Source organism: Dipteris shenzhenensis, chromosome 20 (genome assembly GCF_047967505.1).
Source record: "Dipteris shenzhenensis isolate YYH24624 ecotype China chromosome 20, Dip_SZ_1.0, whole genome shotgun sequence".
Lineage (NCBI taxonomy): Eukaryota > Viridiplantae > Streptophyta > Polypodiopsida > Gleicheniales > Dipteridaceae > Dipteris > Dipteris shenzhenensis.
Window position 1 is genome coordinate 49,071,947 of NC_141615.1, and position 21,821 is coordinate 49,093,767.

Here is a 21,821-nt window from a genome sequence, read left to right on the forward strand (position 1 = left end):
TCATCTCCACCTCCCCCTTCCCCCACCCCCCACCACCTCCCCCTCCCCCTCGCCCTCCCTCTTCCCCCCTCCCTCTCCCCCCTCCTTCTCCATCTCCGCCTCCCCCTCCCCCCTCCATTTCCACTTCCCGCTCCCCCTCCCCCCTCCATCTCCCTCTCCCTCTCCACTTTCCCTCCCCTCCCCCTCCCATCTCCACCTCCCCCCTCCCACGCCTCCCAACCCCTCCCCCTCCATCTTCCCTTCCATCTTCCACCTCCCCCTGCCCCATCCCCTCCATCTCCTCCTCCCCCCCCCTCCCCCCTCCTCCTCCCCCTCCCCTCCTCCATCTCCCCTCCCCCTCCCTCCCCCCATCTCCCCCTCCCCTCCCCCTCCCCCTCCCCCCCCTCCCCCCCCACCACCCCCACCCCCTCCCCCTCCCCTCCCCTCTCCTCACACCTCCACCTCGCCCTCCCCCTCTCCTCTCATTCTCCCTCCTCTCCTCCCCCTCTCCTCCCCCTCCCCCCTCCCCCCTCCATCTCCCCTCTATCTCCGCCTCCCCCTCCCTCCCCCTCCCTTTCCCCTCCCTGTCCACCTCCCCCTCCCCCCTCCCCCTCCCCTCTCCCACCACCCCCACCACCTCCCCCCTCCCCCTCCACCTTCCCTTCCTCCTCCATCTCCCCCCTCTCCCTCCCCCTCCCCCTCCATCTCCCCCTCTATCTCCACTTCCGCCTCCCCCTCCCCCCTCCATCTCCCCCTCTATCTCCACTTCCCCCTCCCCCCTCCATCTCCCCCCTCCTCCTCCATCTCCCCCCTCCTCCTCCATCTCCACCTCCCCCTCCCATTTCCACCATCTTTACTACCTCCCCTTTCACTCTCTCTTTCTTTCTCTCTCTACCACCCTCCCCCTCTCTCTCTTCCCCATACCCTCTCTCTCTCTACCACCCTCCACCTCTCTCTCTCTCTTCCCCATACCCCCCCTCTCTTCCCTTCCCTTCTCTTTTCTCTCTCCTCTCTCCCCCTTTCCCCCCCTCTCTTTTCTCTCTCTCTCCTTCCTCTTTCCTCCTCTCTCTCTCTCTCTCCTCTCTCCCCCTCATTCTCTCCCCCACCCCCTCTCTCTCTCCCCTTACCCCTCTCTCTACCTCTCTCTAAAACCCCCCTTGCGTGTAATCCCCCTCGGGCCGTCCCGCGACAATGTCTCACAGAGACGCCTCACGGCACCAACGGAGCGTCCTTGCCTGCGGCACCACCGGAGCGCCCACGCTCACCACCCCCTCACTGCCCCCGCTCACCGCCCTCTCGCCGCCCACCTCGCCCGCGCCCCAGCCCGCCGCTCTCCGCCCACCCCTTTCCACCCCCCGCCCACCCCACGACGACGCCAAAAGCGCCGCCCTCGCCCCCGCTCCCTACTCCCCCGCCACCGCGCCTCCTACCCCGCCTCGCCCCGCCCCCCGCTTGCTGCTCCCTCTACGTCCCCGTCCTGCCCCGACCGCCCCCGCTCTGCGCCCCTCACCCCCGCCTCTCACCCCCCGCACCCCCCACGCCTCGCACCCCCTCACCCCCCGCCCCCTCTCCCATTACCCACCCTACGCAAACCCTCCCCTGTGCGCAACCCCCCTTGTGCGAAAACCCACCCCCCTCCCCGGGCGCATGAAAGCCCCCCACATGAAAAAAAAAACCTAAAACTAATCCTAGGGTTAGCTTTAACCTTAGTTTGATTAGTATTAACTACAATTAGATTAGGTTAGTTAGGTTAGGATAACTAGGTTAGTTAGTCAACCTTAGTTAGATTAGTTCCCCATAGGTTAAGTTAGCAATAACTGAAGTTAGGTTAGTTTAGTTAACCCTCAGTTAGTTAGACTAGGTTCGATTAGGATTACCCTCAGTTAGGTTAGACTAACTCTTCAGTTAGTAACTAACTACAATTAGTCAAACCTCCCAGTTATAATAACTGGGAGGATCAAGGTTAGTTTCCTTAACTAGAGTCACTTGGTTTCAACCCCTCAGTTGGACCTAAAGTCCATTCACACCACCCTTAGGACATGGCTCTGCCCCCTCACCCCCCCAAAACCAATATTTTACCCCTCCTTTATCCCCTCGTAATTCATCCGTTTGGGACCCAAACTGAACCCCGTTTGAACCCAAATTTCACAAACGGAAACACCACGCTACGGGATATTTTTCCAGCCCATTGCACACCATTTCGGCACCCCTAGCACTCGTTCATTCCGCCCCGTGTGGGCCTCATTTTGCACTAATTCACTCGTATTTTCACGTCGTTACCTCTGATTAACGCTTCGTCTTGCCACCGGCACATTTCCCTACACACGTAGGCAACATTAGCACTTTATTAACACGACGATCCCTACAAAAACTAACACCACTCTCACTCTCCTAACAAAGCTACATCCACCTGCACTTGGGATAGCGACACCCTTGGCAAATCACGCACACTCTGCATGCAGCTACGTTCCGACCAACGCCTTCGACTCTAACGCTCGCCACACTCGCATATATCTCCACTGCAACAACCGCCCCCGCCAATCCTCTACCCCGAATCCCCCCCTAAGATTCAACCACTCCCTCTAACTCCTCCACGCCCCAACATGGCTGGACGCCGTCATGACAATGATGGGGATATCGAGCTCGATGCAGAGGCTGACAACTTCTTCAATCGACGAAATCACAACAATCAAGGTCGACGCCCTTTGGGAAAACTAGAACTTCCCAAATATAATGGTAGGGGAGACCCAACCCGCTTCCTCCAGCATTTTGATGCCGCATGTCGAGCAGGTGGTGATCAATCCCATGAAACCAAGGTGGCTTGGTTTCCAATGGCCTTAACTGATAGTGTCAGAATGGTACCTCGACCTTCTCGTGGAAGAACGCGCCACATGGGACCTACTTCAAACCGAATTCAAACACCGCTTTCAAACGGAGAGGCTACAAGACGATCCCGCTCTCCAACTCAGCAAGATCGAACAAGGCCGAAGAGAAGATGTACGCACATACCTGGGAAAGATGAAGAGATTGATCGCCAAATGTGACCCACGCCCAGATGCAAAGTACCTCACAGCATGGTTCATAGCAATTCTAAGAAAGAAAATCCGAAAGGATAAGAAAAAGATAAGTAGCTATGAAACATTCAGTGCTGCTCATGCGGCAGCCATTGACATCGAAGATGGCATGACAGACTCAGACACTAGCAGTGATGACGGCAGATCAAAATACACGAGATAAGCACTCGAAAAAGGGTAAATCAAAGGACACTGCCGAAACATCCAATGAAGATCGCCTAGAGGCCATGACCTTGAAGCTGAAAGAAGATATGATGCACGCCATGGATCAAAAACTCCACTTGTCTCAGCCGCCAAATCAAACAAATTCACGGCGAGAAAATGTCTGGTGTCCTCACTGCCTGGCAAATCATACAGCAAATGAATGCCCGGTCCTCAGAGCCAGGATCACTGCACAAGCAAATCCACCGCCACGGTTGTGGTGCCATATCTGCGTCGTCGACGGCCATGATGAGAGCAATTGCATCTTCAACATGCGCAACAATCCGCCTCGACCTCCACAATACCAAGCGGCACCCATGCCAGTATACAGGCAACCGGTACTTACACAAGCGCCACCAACTCCGAGGCTAAACCATGTTCCCGTTCGGACACAAGTCCCACAACTACTCAGGAATCCGAATCCATGACCGTATCCAAGAGCACCAAATCCAGCTTCTCAGGCAGTTCCCATACATCAATTACAAGCCGAGGAAGTAGACTCGCTATTTGAGTATGAAGCAGAGTACCCAGTGTACTATGTAGAAGGTGCAGAGGGTCTAATACCAGTTTATGCCAATCAAGTACGACCCAACACATTTTGCGCATCAATCAAATGTTACGGTTGTGGAGAAAATCATGGGATTGCAGAGTGCCCTCATCGTGGTAGCCCAGCTACTTTCCAACCACTCTGCAGAGATTGTGGCATAGGACATGCCTGTATGGATTGTCCCATGAAAAATAAGGTACAAACAGAGGTTAAGCCTAACGTCCCCATTGGCATCATTGGGGTGGACCATCAAAGTCTCGGTCCGACAAGTGTAAAGTCACAACTTGTCAATGTAATTATACGCCAACAGAAACAGGCCACCAAGGACCCTAACATTCCAATCCAACCCAAGCGACTTCTGAAAAAGAAAGCACAAGTGCCTCCACCTCCGCCAAGCAATGAGCAGCCGAGCTCATCCACATCAACTCCCGAGCCTCAAATTAAAGAAGCTTCATTCCCGCATGTTGAGGTGGAGAAGGCTCGTTTTCAGATACTTCAACAATGGCTCCAAAATGAAAAAGCTCAATTTGAGGCTGAGAAACAAGCTCACGACCCAATCCATGACTTGGTCCCACAAAGTATTGATACTGTACTCGAGCCTTTGTTCCAACAACAGACTCCACAACAAAATATACCGCCACGTTGATGTGAAAAAAAAAGAAACACAAGACTGTCCTCAGACAAACACAAAAATGACTCAATACTTTATTGCTGACCCCATACAATCATATCCTCTTCAGAATCCAACTCTAGAGACAAAATCGTATCTTCAGGACTTCTTTGGGATCAGTACTGTAATATGATAGCTCTTAAAAGTTAAGTTAGAGCCTATGCACTGACTTTCAGAGCGGGTATCCAAAGCACACAAGTAACAAGTCAACCTCCCACACAATCTGACTAGAACACACCCAGACTTTTTGAAAGAGGGGAGAGACTACACAGCCCGAAACAAACTGAACTTAGAACTGCACGTTTCCCCAAAAAAAACTCAGAAAGCAGTCAGCCTCAAAACACTATGAACCCACAGCCCACTGCTCAATGGCCAGCACGACTCCCAAGGCCACAAGCTGTTCAAAAGAAGAACTGGCGGGTACCATCATCTGAAAACCTGCACGTATATTCACCGTACAAGCAGCCGTACAATTATACGTACGACAGCAGGCCCGTACAACCACACAGAAATCCGTACAGTCTGCATTTAATGACGACCATCTTCCGCACAGCTCGTAGAAGCCATCTTTAATGACCCGTACGTGTCTGTTCAACCTGTAATCAAGGCACCATACTACCAATCCGTACTAATCGACGATTACACCCCGTACAATCTCGTACTGTAGCCCGTACAAAACCTACACTTCAGATTCCGTACCACCCGTACGGCTCTTTCTAGCCTTCATTCAACGCACGCCATCCGATGCAAGACTACGCTTGTTCCCAAAGCTCCCTTCTCATCACGTACTAGCCCGTATTCTTCATAGGCGCTCCCTTCGTTTATGCACACAGCTTTTCGTACAGCTCGTCCGCCCTTCACCGACTCCTTCCTCTTCTATTACGTAGCCACATGTATGAGCACGATGCCTTCTCAATCTGTCCAGCCACCTCAGCCTAATCTGCCACCTCACTAGTGACATTTTACCACTCGCAAGACATTTCCCCCAAATCACATTAAATGCACATTTTGGACCTTTAGTCACACAATTCCCACACACATTAGCATGCACATTAAAGCTTGCATGCTTTCCCATATACACATATGAAAAGCCCCTTGACGTGGGCACCAAAACATATCGAATTCCTGTAACATGCAAGTGCACATTGACTCAAGAAAATATTAAAAGAAACCCTTCATGACTTGACTTTACATGACCCCAAAAACATTTCACTTGACCACACACTGGATACCCTTGCTCTGGAAGTCTGGTACAACCACATTGCATTTCATCATCTCCCTGATAAGTCCCTGCAAAAAACTTTTAGTCCTTCAAGTTCAAAATAAAAAGGTCTTTTACATGTGCAAATTAACACATTGGCTTATTCACACACAACCCGCAAATTAACACTATCATGTGTTCAGTGTCTACCCTCATGCACAATCTATGTGGAGAAAAATATATACAGATTTTATCCTATCATATTAGCCCAACCAAAAAGCTGCAAACATTCATGTTTGACAGCTTGAAGCCAACATAAACTGCACTGCAGCAAGTATATCTTCAGTCAAAACTTCACAAGATGCATCTTTTTCCATCACAACTGGCCCACATGTTGACACTTGCATTATTCTTATCACATACTTCTTCAACCGGTACCCATTCACTCGATTGGTGTGCAAACTTCCATCCAAATCACTCAACTGATATGATCCATTTGAATACTTCTTAAACACACTGAAAGGACCCACCCACTTTGTCACAAATTTAGTCTTGAAAGTACTATCCAGTTTACTGTCATATCTTAATACAAAGTCTCCTTCTTTGATGTTCTTATCCTTATACTTCAAATTAGCTTTCATTTGATTCTTTTCCTGAGTCTGAGCATAGTGTTCAACTGCTTTCATTCTATCAAGCTGAGCTTCCTGTAGTTCAACCAACCTTCTTTCATACTCGGTGTTAGGTTCTTCATCCATTTTCATGAGCAACTTCAGAGCTGGAATTTCTACTTCCAATGGCAACATAGCTTCTTTTCCATATACAAGATGAAAAGGAGAAAACTGTGTACCTTCCTTGACTGCTATTCGGTAGGCCCACAATGCTTGTGGCACAATTTGATCCTAGCTTTTCCCATACATCTTCATGATCTTACTCATCATATTAATCAACTCTCCGTTGAAATATTCATTCTTACTGTTACATTGAGGATAATAGGGAGTAGCATATCTATGCTTAATTCTGAGCTTATCACATAACAAGTCAACCAGCTCACTCCTAAATCCAGGCCCTTTATCACTTACCAATTCCAGAGGCATTCCAAATCTACAACATATATCTTCATATATGAACTTGCTCACTTGTTTAGCATTGACTGAAGCAACTGACCGTGCTTCTGCCCATCTCGAAAGATACTCTACCGCAGTGAGAATGTAACACTTACCTCCTGAAGTCATGGGAAGTGGACCGATTGCATCAATCCCCCACTTCTCGAATATGTTGTATGCTATGATGAGATTTCTCAGCTCTGGATGTAATACTCTTCTTCCCATCTGTTGGCATTGTAAACAGGATCTGCACCAATGCTTTATATCTCTCTGTAGAGAGGGCCAGATATACCCTTCCATTAGTATCTTTCTTAGCATTGTCTTGAATGCGAAATGTCCGCCACAAATCCCCTCATGATTTGCCTCAAGCACATGCATGATCTCAGCTTGCCATGGGATTCTTCTCAAGACTAAATCTGCACCCTTCATATACAAAACATCGTCAATAAGACAATAAGGCTCACAAGTCTTAACAAATCTATACCTCTTTTCTTTCGGAACCTCTTCTGGCACTTTTCCTGTGAGCAAGAAAGCCTCCACATTCGAAAGATACTCTCTCCCTCTGTACAAAGGTTCTTGAACTTTTACTACACACACCTGAACATTTTCCTCTCCACAAGCAGCATCATGTGGCTCATGATTCAAGTTTCTGTCCACATGCTGTAACAACCATGCATCAAAGTGTCTGAGTAACTTTTTAACAATACTAACCCAATTCTTTAAATGTTCATGCTTTATCTTCCATACCCCCAGAATCTGTTTTACAACCAGCATTGAATCACCTTTTATGATCAGTCTTTTTATTCGCATCTTCAAACATGATTGCAAACCTTCAGCTAAAGCAGCATATTCAGCTTCATTATTACTGCTTACCTTCAAGGGAAAACCTGATTTCCGAATTACCTTACCATCAAGATCATAGACAACCATTCCACCGGTTGCTTTGTCAATACTCTTCCTGTAAGAACCATCAAAGAACAAGGTATAGCTGTTTTCTAAACTTTTTTCCTGCACTCTTTCAGTATGATCTTCCACTTCCTTGACTAAAATAGGAGTATCTTTATAAGTAAGCAAATCGGCCAGGGTTGCTCTGGTTGAGTTCTCTACCAAGAAAGTAAAAGTATACTCCTGCAATTCTGTTACCCATCTCACCATACTTCGTGAAAAATTAGTACCATTCACAAGTTGTGGCAACAGAGTACAACTGGTAAGTACCACAAAAGAATGAGGCAGTAAATAATTCCGAAATCTTCTACATGCAAATACAAAGCTGGCTGATACCAATTCAGCAGCTAAATACTTCTTCTCTGCTTCACTTTTTACCCTACTAGCAAAGAACACAGGCCTCATATACCTTGATTGCTCTCCCTGCTGCAATAAAATGGCTCCCAATGCATCCGGCCCCACTGAAGGATTGGCATAGAAAGTCTTATCGAAATCAGGAGCTTTAACACTTGACACACTTCCAACAATCTCTTTGACTGCTTCAAAAACCTCTCCACATTCACTTGTCCATTGCAAAGGCACCTTCTTCACTGCTTGTTGTAATGGATACAAAACTTGAGAAAGCATAGAAATGAATCTGGAAAGATACTTAACCTTTTGCAAGAAAGTATGCAACTGCCTTGTCTCTGTTGGAGGTGTTAACCAATGCTTTGATCTTCTCAGGGTCTGGCTCTATTCCATTTTCAGAAACAACATGACCCAATACTTTAATACTTGGCCGTGCCACACTGCCAACTTACATTTTTTGGGATTAAGCTGTCCTCCACTATCATCAATTCTCCCAAGTACTTGATCCAGTTTGGAACAATGATCCTTCCGATCACTAAAAATACAAATATCATCAATAAAAGCCTTGCAAAATTTATCAAGAAAAGGGGCAAGTACCTCATTTGTGTTCTCCTGATAATGCGAGGGAGCATTCTTCAAACCAAAAGGCATCTTCTTATAAGAAAAGCAGCCCCAGGGAGTAATAAAAGTTGTCTTTGTCTGGTCTTCAGGAGCAATTGCAATCTGAAAATAGCCCGAATACCCATCACATAAACTATACATCTCATGACCCGCTATCTTATCCCGTATGTCATCCACATGTGGGAGAGGATAGTGATTACTCTTCGTCATAGCATTCAACGGTTTGTAATTAACACATACTCTCCATCGTCCATCTTCCTTTGGTACGATAACCACAGGGCTGGCCCAGTCAGAGTGTACAATGGGAAAAATTATATCAGCCTTAAGCAACTTGACCACCTCCTCTCGAAGTACTCTCACTTGCTCAGGACTCAATCTTTTCATTTTCTGAAATACCGGCCTTGCATCTTCTTTTAATTCAATCTTCAAAGGCTTCCCTTTACACCCTCTAATCTCTTCATACGATGTGATAAATAAATGGGGATACCTGCGCAACATGGCTGAATACTCTTCCTTTTCTTTCAGAGTAAGATCTGGATTAATCATTTGCTGTACTAATTCCTGTGTTGGGACAGGTGCCTCTTTAGATTGCATAAACTCCTCCATTGTTTCAAATCTGTCCTCTTCTAACTGATGTACAGTTTCAGCCTGCTCACGTGTATCCAAAAAGTTCACTCCCTCAATGAAAGCAACCTGAGCTTCATCACTGTCAGAAGTAGTACTACTTTCTTCTTCACTCGTGGTCTCACTCTACTTTTCTTCTTCCTCGATTGGGCTTGATATCTCAGCATGACTTACCATATCAAAACTGAACTTTTTACCATTAGATGTATATATTGAGATTATTCCCTTCCCCCAATTTTGAATAGCTCCCACTTTCCTCAACCAAGGTCTGCCTAAAATGAGAGGGTAAGCACCCATACCTGCCGGCATAACATGACAATCTATTCTGCAATGCACATTGAAGACTTCCACATCCAAATCCTTCACTACCCCCAAACTCTTCACTCTGGCGTGGTTGGCCATTCTTATTCGGAAGTGAGAAGGATCAGTAACCTCCAAACCCAACCTCTCAACACAAGATTGAGTCATCACACATATCTGGGCACCTCCATCAATGTATGCCTCTCCAAGCTCATATCCTTTATGCCATGCCTCCACCGAAGGGCAAATATCAGGAAGCTCTGATATAGACATAATATTTTTTGCTACTTTATGCACAACTCTCTTCTTACCTGGATTTACAGCTTTCCTCCATTCTCCCTTCAGCCTTGGACAAAGCCCAACCATCTGTGCAAAAGTAATATCCACCTTTCTGTTAGACAAATCAGCAATCAAGTCATATTCAGCCTGCTCCTTCCCCAAGGGATAATCAGCTGTTTTGTATTTCTGTCTGGGCTTCCTCACCTTTTTCCTCTAGTAAGTAACAACATCTTCAACCTGCTTACTCTTTTTAACACTTGGCTCTCCTTCTTCATCCCTGTCTCTCTTCCCAATCCAAATCACTCTCTTCCAATCCAAGCACGCTGACAAACTTACCTTTCCCTTTATCTTCAAAGGAAACCTTCTTTACTCCGTTACTACTTGAAGGTCCAGGCTCTTTTATCTCTACTCCATGATCAGTTGACCTATCATTTAAATTTGAAGGAAGTGGTCACACATCACCGCCAACTCTGGGGGGCTTATCACATTGTGTACTATAATGTCCCCAATCTAGACAATTGAAGCATTGCACATACGGAGCGTACACTCCTCGTCCTCTCCCACCTTGCAAAGGTGCTTGAACACTTGAATTGGATGCATTACCTGCTCCTCTACCACCTGGAGTCCGACCTCATCCTCTTCCTGCCATAAGGTTTAAGCTGAGATTCTTCATTAATTCAACCATTTCATGAATTTCATCCTTCATTGATTCCTCTTTCTTTTCTTCTGGCCTCACTGGCTCAATTACATTCTGCACAGGCATCTCCATAACAGAAGGAACAACGGGCACGCCATACTCCAACTGAATCATCCTTCTTTGCTTCCTCTCTTTCTCCTTAGCCACTCTCAGGGCTTCCTCAAAAGTTGGCACGTCCTTCACCTCAACCTTCACCCGTATCTCAGGCTTTAATCCTGCAATAAATCTATCCTTCTTTATGACACGAGGTGGTACTTCTAGCAAAAGAATTGCCTGCCATTTATTCCACATGACCATAAATCTACTCACATAATCATCCACAGTTTGGTCTTTCCTTTGATACAAAGCACATAACTCCCTCCATACTCCATCTGCATCCCTGGTACATGCAAACCGTGCTGAAAAACCACTTCTTACCTCTCCATAAGTGAGATTCCTGCGTTCTCCTTGCTCATTTTGAAAACTGGCCTGAAATTCCTGCAACCATGTACGGGCTTCTCCCATCAAGCAAAAAAATAAAATTTGCAGCAACACTTCGGGTGCATTTCTGTCTTTTAAAAGAGCTGTGAACTCCATATTCTCAATAAACTTTTCGGGGTCTTCATTGGGTAAACCATAAAATCTTGCAAAATCTTGAGCCATTTTCCAAGATCACTGAGTACTCCTTGGCTTGGGTGGACTTTCACTCACCAAAACAAAGACCGTCCCCAGCAGGATCGCCAACACAATGATGTGAAAAAAAAAGAAACACAAGACTGTCCTCAGACAAACACAAAAATGACTCAATACTTTATTGCTGACCCCATACAATCATATCCACTTCTTCAGAATCCAACTCTAGAGACAAAATCGTATCTTCAGGACTTCTTTGGGATCAGTACTGTAATATGATAGCTCTTAAAAGTTAAGTTAGAGCCTATGCACTGACTTTCAGAGCGGGTATCCAAAGCACACAAGTAACAAGTCAACCTCCCACACAATCTGACTAGAACACACCCAGACTTTTTGAAAGAGGGGAGAGACTACACAGCCCGAAACAAACTGAACTTAGAACTGCACGTTTCCCCAAAAAAAACTCAGAAAGCAGTCAGCCTCAAAACACTATGAACCCACAGCCCACTGCTCAATGGCCAGCACGACTCCCAAGGCCACAAGCTGTTCAAAAGAAGAACTGGCGGGTACCATCATCTGAAAACCTGCACGTATATTCACCGTACAAGCAGCCGTACAATTATACGTACGACAGCAGGCCCGTACAACCACACAGAAATCCGTACAGTCTGCATTTAATGACGACCATCTTCCGCACAGCTCGTAGAAGCCATCTTTAATGACCCGTACGTGTCTGTTCAACCTGTAATCAAGGCACCATACTACCAATCCGTACTAATCGACGATTACACCCCGTACAATCTCGTACTGTAGCCCGTACAAAACCTACACTTCAGATTCCGTACCACCCGTACGGCTCTTTCTAGCCTTCATTCAACGCACGCCATCCGATGCAAGACTACGCTTGTTCCCAAAGCTCCCTTCTCATCACGTACTAGCCCGTATTCTTCATAGGCGCTCCCTTCGTTTATGCACACAGCTTTTCGTACAGCTCGTCCGCCCTTCACCGACTCCTTCCTCTTCTATTACGTAGCCACATGTATGAGCACGATGCCTTCTCAATCTGTCCAGCCACCTCAGCCTAATCTGCCACCTCACTAGTGACATTTTACCACTCGCAAGACATTTCCCCCAAATCACATTAAATGCACATTTTGGACCTTTAGTCACACAATTCCCACACACATTAGCATGCACATTAAAGCTTGCATGCTTTCCCATATACACATATGAAAAGCCCCTTGACGTGGGCACCAAAACATATCGAATTCCTGTAACATGCAAGTGCACATTGACTCAAGAAAATATTAAAAGAAACCCTTCATGACTTGACTTTACATGACCCCAAAAACATTTCACTTGACCACACACTGGATACCCTTGCTCTGGAAGTCTGGTACAACCACATTGCATTTCATCATCTCCCTGATAAGTCCCTGCAAAAAACTTTTAGTCCTTCAAGTTCAAAATAAAAAGGTCTTTTACATGTGCAAATTAACACATTGGCTTATTCACACACAACCCGCAAATTAACACTATCATGTGTTCAGTGTCTACCCTCATGCACAATCTATGTGGAGAAAAATATATACAGATTTTATCCTATCATATTAGCCCAACCAAAAAGCTGCAAACATTCATGTTTGACAGCTTGAAGCCAACATAAACTGCACTGCAGCAAGTATATCTTCAGTCAAAACTTCACAAGATGCATCTTTTTCCATCACAACTGGCCCACATGTTGACACTTGCATTATTCTTATCACATACTTCTTCAACCGGTACCCATTCACTCGATTGGTGTGCAAACTTCCATCCAAATCACTCAACTGATATGATCCATTTGAATACTTCTTAAACACACTGAAAGGACCCACCCACTTTGTCACAAATTTAGTCTTGAAAGTACTATCCAGTTTACTGTCATATCTTAATACAAAGTCTCCTTCTTTGATGTTCTTATCCTTATACTTCAAATTAGCTTTCATTTGATTCTTTTCCTGAGTCTGAGCATAGTGTTCAACTGCTTTCATTCTATCAAGCTGAGCTTCCTGTAGTTCAACCAACCTTCTTTCATACTCGGTGTTAGGTTCTTCATCCATTTTCATGAGCAACTTCAGAGCTGGAATTTCTACTTCCAATGGCAACATAGCTTCTTTTCCATATACAAGATGAAAAGGAGAAAACTGTGTACCTTCCTTGACTGCTATTCGGTAGGCCCACAATGCTTGTGGCACAATTTGATCCTAGCTTTTCCCATACATCTTCATGATCTTACTCATCATATTAATCAACTCTCCGTTGAAATATTCATTCTTACTGTTACATTGAGGATAATAGGGAGTAGCATATCTATGCTTAATTCTGAGCTTATCACATAACAAGTCAACCAGCTCACTCCTAAATCCAGGCCCTTTATCACTTACCAATTCCAGAGGCATTCCAAATCTACAACATATATCTTCATATATGAACTTGCTCACTTGTTTAGCATTGACTGAAGCAACTGACCGTGCTTCTGCCCATCTCGAAAGATACTCTACCGCAGTGAGAATGTAACACTTACCTCCTGAAGTCATGGGAAGTGGACCGATTGCATCAATCCCCCACTTCTCGAATATGTTGTATGCTATGATGAGATTTCTCAGCTCTGGATGTAATACTCTTCTTCCCATCTGTTGGCATTGTAAACAGGATCTGCACCAATGCTTTATATCTCTCTGTAGAGAGGGCCAGATATACCCTTCCATTAGTATCTTTCTTAGCATTGTCTTGAATGCGAAATGTCCGCCACAAATCCCCTCATGATTTGCCTCAAGCACATGCATGATCTCAGCTTGCCATGGGATTCTTCTCAAGACTAAATCTGCACCCTTCATATACAAAACATCGTCAATAAGACAATAAGGCTCACAAGTCTTAACAAATCTATACCTCTTTTCTTTCGGAACCTCTTCTGGCACTTTTCCTGTGAGCAAGAAAGCCTCCACATTCGAAAGATACTCTCTCCCTCTGTACAAAGGTTCTTGAACTTTTACTACACACACCTGAACATTTTCCTCTCCACAAGCAGCATCATGTGGCTCATGATTCAAGTTTCTGTCCACATGCTGTAACAACCATGCATCAAAGTGTCTGAGTAACTTTTTAACAATACTAACCCAATTCTTTAAATGTTCATGCTTTATCTTCCATACCCCCAGAATCTGTTTTACAACCAGCATTGAATCACCTTTTATGATCAGTCTTTTTATTCGCATCTTCAAACATGATTGCAAACCTTCAGCTAAAGCAGCATATTCAGCTTCATTATTACTGCTTACCTTCAAGGGAAAACCTGATTTCCGAATTACCTTACCATCAAGATCATAGACAACCATTCCACCGGTTGCTTTGTCAATACTCTTCCTGTAAGAACCATCAAAGAACAAGGTATAGCTGTTTTCTAAACTTTTTTCCTGCACTCTTTCAGTATGATCTTCCACTTCCTTGACTAAAATAGGAGTATCTTTATAAGTAAGCAAATCGGCCAGGGTTGCTCTGGTTGAGTTCTCTACCAAGAAAGTAAAAGTATACTCCTGCAATTCTGTTACCCATCTCACCATACTTCGTGAAAAATTAGTACCATTCACAAGTTGTGGCAACAGAGTACAACTGGTAAGTACCACAAAAGAATGAGGCAGTAAATAATTCCGAAATCTTCTACATGCAAATACAAAGCTGGCTGATACCAATTCAGCAGCTAAATACTTCTTCTCTGCTTCACTTTTTACCCTACTAGCAAAGAACACAGGCCTCATATACCTTGATTGCTCTCCCTGCTGCAATAAAATGGCTCCCAATGCATCCGGCCCCACTGAAGGATTGGCATAGAAAGTCTTATCGAAATCAGGAGCTTTAACACTTGACACACTTCCAACAATCTCTTTGACTGCTTCAAAAACCTCTCCACATTCACTTGTCCATTGCAAAGGCACCTTCTTCACTGCTTGTTGTAATGGATACAAAACTTGAGAAAGCATAGAAATGAATCTGGAAAGATACTTAACCTTTTGCAAGAAAGTATGCAACTGCCTTGTCTCTGTTGGAGGTGTTAACCAATGCTTTGATCTTCTCAGGGTCTGGCTCTATTCCATTTTCAGAAACAACATGACCCAATACTTTAATACTTGGCCGTGCCACACTGCCAACTTACATTTTTTGGGATTAAGCTGTCCTCCACTATCATCAATTCTCCCAAGTACTTGATCCAGTTTGGAACAATGATCCTTCCGATCACTAAAAATACAAATATCATCAATAAAAGCCTTGCAAAATTTATCAAGAAAAGGGGCAAGTACCTCATTTGTGTTCTCCTGATAATGCGAGGGAGCATTCTTCAAACCAAAAGGCATCTTCTTATAAGAAAAGCAGCCCCAGGGAGTAATAAAAGTTGTCTTTGTCTGGTCTTCAGGAGCAATTGCAATCTGAAAATAGCCCGAATACCCATCACATAAACTATACATCTCATGACCCGCTATCTTATCCCGTATGTCATCCACATGTGGGAGAGGATAGTGATTACTCTTCGTCATAGCATTCAACGGTTTGTAATTAACACATACTCTCCATCGTCCATCTTCCTTTGGTACGATAACCACAGGGCTGGCCCAGTCAGAGTGTACAATGGGAAAAATTATATCAGCCTTAAGCAACTTGACCACCTCCTCTCGAAGTACTCTCACTTGCTCAGGACTCAATCTTTTCATTTTCTGAAATACCGGCCTTGCATCTTCTTTTAATTCAATCTTCAAAGGCTTCCCTTTACACCCTCTAATCTCTTCATACGATGTGATAAATAAATGGGGATACCTGCGCAACATGGCTGAATACTCTTCCTTTTCTTTCAGAGTAAGATCTGGATTAATCATTTGCTGTACTAATTCCTGTGTTGGGACAGGTGCCTCTTTAGATTGCATAAACTCCTCCATTGTTTCAAATCTGTCCTCTTCTAACTGATGTACAGTTTCAGCCTGCTCACGTGTATCCAAAAAGTTCACTCCCTCAATGAAAGCAACCTGAGCTTCATCACTGTCAGAAGTAGTACTACTTTCTTCTTCACTCGTGGTCTCACTCTACTTTTCTTCTTCCTCGATTGGGCTTGATATCTCAGCATGACTTACCATATCAAAACTGAACTTTTTACCATTAGATGTATATATTGAGATTATTCCCTTCCCCCAATTTTGAATAGCTCCCACTTTCCTCAACCAAGGTCTGCCTAAAATGAGAGGGTAAGCACCCATACCTGCCGGCATAACATGACAATCTATTCTGCAATGCACATTGAAGACTTCCACATCCAAATCCTTCACTACCCCCAAACTCTTCACTCTGGCGTGGTTGGCCATTCTTATTCGGAAGTGAGAAGGATCAGTAACCTCCAAACCCAACCTCTCAACACAAGATTGAGTCATCACACATATCTGGGCACCTCCATCAATGTATGCCTCTCCAAGCTCATATCCTTTATGCCATGCCTCCACCGAAGGGCAAATATCAGGAAGCTCTGATATAGACATAATATTTTTTGCTACTTTATGCACAACTCTCTTCTTACCTGGATTTACAGCTTTCCTCCATTCTCCCTTCAGCCTTGGACAAAGCCCAACCATCTGTGCAAAAGTAATATCCACCTTTCTGTTAGACAAATCAGCAATCAAGTCATATTCAGCCTGCTCCTTCCCCAAGGGATAATCAGCTGTTTTGTATTTCTGTCTGAGCTTCCTCACCTTTTTCCTCTAGTAAGTAACAACATCTTCAACCTGCTTACTCTTTTTAACACTTGGCTCTCCTTCTTCATCCCTGTCTCTCTTCCCAATCCAAATCACTCTCTTCCAATCCAAGCACGCTGACAAACTTACCTTTCCCTTTATCTTCAAAGGAAACCTTCTTTACTCCGTTACTACTTGAAGGTCCAGGCTCTTTTATCTCTACTCCATGATCAGTTGACCTATCATTTAAATTTGAAGGAAGTGGTCACACATCACCGCCAACTCTGGGGGGCTTATCACATTGTGTACTATAATGTCCCCAATCTAGACAATTGAAGCATTGCACATACGGAGCGTACACTCCTCGTCCTCTCCCACCTTGCAAAGGTGCTTGAACACTTGAATTGGATGCATTACCTGCTCCTCTACCACCTGGAGTCCGACCTCATCCTCTTCCTGCCATAAGGTTTAAGCTGAGATTCTTCATTAATTCAACCATTTCATGAATTTCATCCTTCATTGATCCCTCTTTCTTTTCTTCTGGCCTCACTGGCTCAATTACATTCTGCACAGGCATCTCCATAACAGAAGGAACAACGGGCACGCCATACTCCAACTGAATCATCCTTCTTTGCTTCCTCTCTTTCTCCTTAGCCACTCTCAGGGCTTCCTCAAAAGTTGGCACGTCCTTCACCTCAACCTTCACCCGTATCTCAGGCTTTAATCCTGCAATAAATCTATCCTTCTTTATGACACGAGGTGGTACTTCTAGCAAAAGAATTGCCTGCCATTTATTCCACATGACCATAAATCTACTCACATAATCATCCACAGTTTGGTCTTTCCTTTGATACAAAGCACATAACTCCCTCCATACTCCATCTGCATCCCTGGTACATGCAAACCGTGCTGAAAAACCACTTCTTACCTCTCCATAAGTGAGATTCCTGCGTTCTCCTTGCTCATTTTGAAAACTGGCCTGAAATTCCTGCAACCATGTACGGGCTTCTCCCATCAAGCAAAAAAATAAAATTTGCAGCAACACTTCGGGTGCATTTCTGTCTTTTAAAAGAGCTGTGAACTCCATATTCTCAATAAACTTTTCGGGGTCTTCATTGGGTAAACCATAAAATCTTGCAAAATCTTGAGCCATTTTCCAAGATCACTGAGTACTCCTTGGCTTGGGTGGACTTTCACTCACCAAAACAAAGACCGTCCCCAGCAGGATCGCCAACACAATGATGTGAAAAAAAAAGAAACACAAGACTGTCCTCAGACAAACACAAAAATGACTCAATACTTTATTGCTGACCCCATACAATCATATCCACTTCTTCAGAATCCAACTCTAGAGACAAAATCGTATCTTCAGGACTTCTTTGGGATCAGTACTGTAATATGATAGCTCTTAAAAGTTAAGTTAGAGCCTATGCACTGACTTTCAGAGCGGGTATCCAAAGCACACAAGTAACAAGTCAACCTCCCACACAATCTGACTAGAACACACCCAGACTTTTTGAAAGAGGGGAGAGACTACACAGCCCGAAACAAACTGAACTTAGAACTGCACGTTTCCCCAAAAAAAACTCAGAAAGCAGTCAGCCTCAAAACACTATGAACCCACAGCCCACTGCTCAATGGCCAGCACGACTCCCAAGGCCACAAGCTGTTCAAAAGAAGAACTGGCGGGTACCATCATCTGAAAACCTGCACGTATATTCACCGTACAAGCAGCCGTACAATTATACGTACGACAGCAGGCCCGTACAACCACACAGAAATCCGTACAGTCTGCATTTAATGACGACCATCTTCCGCACAGCTCGTAGAAGCCATCTTTAATGACCCGTACGTGTCTGTTCAACCTGTAATCAAGGCACCATACTACCAATCCGTACTAATCGACGATTACACCCCGTACAATCTCGTACTGTAGCCCGTACAAAACCTACACTTCAGATTCCGTACCACCCGTACGGCTCTTTCTAGCCTTCATTCAACGCACGCCATCCGATGCAAGACTACGCTTGTTCCCAAAGCTCCCTTCTCATCACGTACTAGCCCGTATTCTTCATAGGCGCTCCCTTCGTTTATGCACACAGCTTTTCGTACAGCTCGTCCGCCCTTCACCGACTCCTTCCTCTTCTATTACGTAGCCACATGTATGAGCACGATGCCTTCTCAATCTGTCCAGCCACCTCAGCCTAATCTGCCACCTCACTAGTGACATTTTACCACTCGCAAGACATTTCCCCCAAATCACATTAAATGCACATTTTGGACCTTTAGTCACACAATTCCCACACACATTAGCATGCACATTAAAGCTTGCATGCTTTCCCATATACACATATGAAAAGCCCCTTGACGTGGGCACCAAAACATATCGAATTCCTGTAACATGCAAGTGCACATTGACTCAGGAAAATATTAAAAGAAACCCTTCATGACTTGACTTTACATGACCCCAAAAACATTTCACTTGACCACACACTGGATACCCTTGCTCTGGAAGTCTGGTACAACCACATTGCATTTCATCATCTCCCTGATAAGTCCCTGCAAAAAACTTTTAGTCCTTCAAGTTCAAAATAAAAAGGTCTTTTACATGTGCAAATTAACACATTGGCTTATTCACACACAACCCGCAAATTAACACTATCATGTGTTCAGTGTCTACCCTCATGCACAATCTATGTGGAGAAAAATATATACAGATTTTATCCTATCATATTAGCCCAACCAAAAAGCTGCAAACATTCATGTTTGACAGCTTGAAGCCAACATAAACTGCACTGCAGCAAGTATATCTTCAGTCAAAACTTCACAAGATGCATCTTTTTCCATCACAACTGGCCCACATGTTGACACTTGCATTATTCTTATCACATACTTCTTCAACCGGTACCCATTCACTCGATTGGTGTGCAAACTTCCGTCCAAATCACTCAACTGATATGATCCATTTGAATACTTCTTAAACACACTGAAAGGACCCACCCACTTTGTCACAAATTTAGTCTTGAAAGTACTATCCAGTTTACTGTCATATCTTAATACAAAGTCTCCTTCTTTGATGTTCTTATCCTTATACTTCAAATTAGCTTTCATTTGATTCTTTTCCTGAGTCTGAGCATAGTGTTCAACTGCTTTCATTCTATCAAGCTGAGCTTCCTGTAGTTCAACCAACCTTCTTTCATACTCGGTGTTAGGTTCTTCATCCATTTTCATGAGCAACTTCAGAGCTGGAATTTCTACTTCCAATGGCAACATAGCTTCTTTTCCATATACAAGATGAAAAGGAGAAAACTGTGTACCTTCCTTGACTGCTATTCGGTAGGCCCACAATGCTTGTGGCACAATTTGATCCTAGCTTTTCCCATACATCTTCATGATCTTACTCATCATATTAATCAACTCTCCGTTGAAATATTCATTCTTACTGTTACATTGAGGATAATAGGGAGTAGCATATCTATGCTTAATTCTGAGCTTATCACATAACAAGTCAACCAGCTCACTCCTAAATCCAGGCCCTTTATCACTTACCAATTCCAGAGGCATTCCAAATCTACAACATATATCTTCATATATGAACTTGCTCACTTGTTTAGCATTGACTGAAGCAACTGACCGTGCTTCTGCCCATCTCGAAAGATACTCTACCGCAGTGAGAATGTAACACTTACCTCCTGAAGTCATGGGAAGTGGACCGATTGCATCAATCCCCCACTTCTCGAATATGTTGTATGCTATGATGAGATTTCTCAGCTCTGGATGTAATGCTCTTCTTCCCATCTGTTGACATTGTAAACAGGATCTGCACCAATGCTTTATATCTCTCTGTAGAGAGGGCCAAATATACCCTTCCATTAGTATCTTTCTTAGCATTGTCTTGAATGCGAAATGTCCGCCACAAATCCCCTCATGATTTGCCTCAAGCACATGCATGATCTCAGCTTGCCATGGGATTCTTCTCAAGACTAAATCTGCACCCTTCATATACAAAACATCGTCAATAAGACAATAAGGCTCACAAGTCTTAACAAATCTATACCTCTTTTCTTTCGGAACCTCTTCTGGCACTTTTCCTGTGAGCAAGAAAGCCTCCACATTCGAAAGATACTCTCTCCCTCTGTACAAAGGTTCTTGAACTTTTACTACACACACCTGAACATTTTCCTCTCCACAAGCAGCATCATGTGGCTCATGATTCAAGTTTCTGTCCACATGCTGTAACAACCATGCATCAAAGTGTCTGAGTAACTTTTTAACAATACTAACCCAATTCTTTAAATGTTCATGCTTTATCTTCCATACCCCCAGAATCTGTTTTACAACCAGCATTGAATCACCTTTTATGATCAGTCTTTTTATTCGCATCTTCAAACATGATTGCAAACCTTCAGCTAAAGCAGCATATTCAGCTTCATTATTACTGCTTACCTTCAAGGGAAAACCTGATTTCCGAATTACCTTACCATCAAGATCATAGACAACCATTCCACCGGTTGCTTTGTCAATACTCTTCCTGTAAGAACCATCAAAGAACAAGGTATAGCTGTTTTCTAAACTTTTTTCCTGCACTCTTTCAGTATGATCTTCCACTTCCTTGACTAAAATAGGAGTATCTTTATAAGTAAGCAAATCGGCCAGGGTTGCTCTGGTTGAGTTCTCTACCAAGAAAGTAAAAGTATACTCCTGCAATTCTGTTACCCATCTCACCATACTTCGTGAAAAATTAGTACCATTCACAAGTTGTGGCAACAGAGTACAACTGGTAAGTACCACAAAAGAATGAGGCAGTAAATAATTCCGAAATCTTCTACATGCAAATACAAAGCTGGCTGATACCAATTCAGCAGCT

At 44.2% G+C, this 21,821-nt stretch overlaps 1 protein-coding gene and 2 pseudogenes across 1 annotated transcript in view; all 3 read right to left on the reverse strand.

The window, feature by feature from the left end:
* The window catches only part of LOC147889782 (DNA topoisomerase, type IA, core), a 139,670-nt gene that overhangs the window by 67,601 nt on the left and 50,248 nt on the right, over window positions 1–21,821 (reverse strand). The window lies entirely within an intron of this gene.
* On the reverse strand, window positions 5,963–11,231 carry LOC147889783 (uncharacterized; annotated as a pseudogene).
* Window positions 12,839–18,107, reverse strand: LOC147889784 (uncharacterized; annotated as a pseudogene).